Source organism: Orycteropus afer, unplaced genomic scaffold (genome assembly GCF_000298275.1).
Source record: "Orycteropus afer afer isolate SDZICR_OR568_19922 unplaced genomic scaffold, OryAfe1.0 scaffold00484, whole genome shotgun sequence".
NCBI lineage: Eukaryota > Metazoa > Chordata > Mammalia > Tubulidentata > Orycteropodidae > Orycteropus > Orycteropus afer.
This window is the reverse complement of record NW_006922071.1, coordinates 1,616,535-1,617,896: the sequence shown is the minus strand read 5'-3', so window position 1 is coordinate 1,617,896 and position 1,362 is coordinate 1,616,535.

Genomic DNA, 1,362 nt, shown 5'->3' with positions numbered 1-1,362 from the left:
GGCAACAAGTTGTTTTTATATTTTGGTTTATCATAAGGGTAGACCATAATGGTCTAATCTGGTATTATGTGAAGTGAGTTTCTGGATTCCTTGATTAACAGTGACTACTATCATCTTTTTAAAAATAAAATAATGCCAGGATTTTGATTAATTGTAAGGTTTTTTTTTTTCCATGTTTGGAAGAAATAGAGTGTTGTGAGCTTGATTTGGATGTCAGGCTGCATATATTTGCATCTGCACCTACAGTTTAAAGTCTGTGCAAAGTTGGGCAAGTTATTTGACATCTGTGGGCCTTCCTTCATTTCTACAAGTCGAGTGGTGTTTATAGACTCCTTTGTCTGAGATAAGTGTTAAATGAATTAATTTATGCAAGGCATTGGCATACAATGAGAGCTTAAAATATATTAAATATTTATGTAAGCCCTGAAAATCAAATTTTCTTGCTAAAGAAAGCTCTTTATCCTCTGAGCTAGAACTCAGGCCACCATGGATGCTTGTGCAGTGTGTATACTGCACACAGGCAACTGGTGGAGGGCACATTAGGGACTAAACTTCCATCTCTGCTCCCATCAGCACACTATGTATCTTGGGCTTGTGACTATCCAGAGTAAGTCTATTTTTCTGATTTTTTTTCCCCCACTTGTTGTTTTTATGTGCTGTTGAGTCAGACCCGGCCCATAGTGACCACTCCTTGTGTTTCCAGGGCAGTGTCACTATGGAAGTAGATTGCCCCATCTTCCTTCTGAGGAGTGGCTGTTGGGTTTGAACTGCTGGTCTTCTGGTTAGCAGTCAGTAGCATAAGTGTATCTGTTAAAAAATCTAATTACTAAAAGCTATGTCTGTCCTGGATGTTAGAAAATGGTTCTCAGAAGAAATTCTGAAACTTGCTCTTGACCATAGAATACCTAAAGGAAATAGAAGAAATGATGAAGTAAAAGGGCTAATCAGAAGATTACAAAGAGAGGCTCAAGAAGACAAAGTGAAATATTATTAAAAAAAAAAGTGCAAAGAACTGGAGTTAGTACACCAAAAAGGAAGAAAATGCTTTGCATTCTTCAATCCGAAAGAACTAATAATTAAAAAAAAAAAAAAAAGAGCTTCAAGATGCGATATTCTATGGGCAAAATATTGAACAATGCAGGAAACATCAAAAGAAGGTGGAAGAATACACAGTCACAGTACCAAAAAGAATTGGACAACAATCAGACATTTCAAGAACCAATAGTACTGAATAAAGTCCAAACTTTTCAAAAGGCATTGGTGAAAACAAGGTTCTAGGAATCGATGGAATGGCAATCCAGGTGTTTCAACAAATGGATGCAATGCTGGAAACACTCTTTCATCTATTCCAAGAAATTTGGA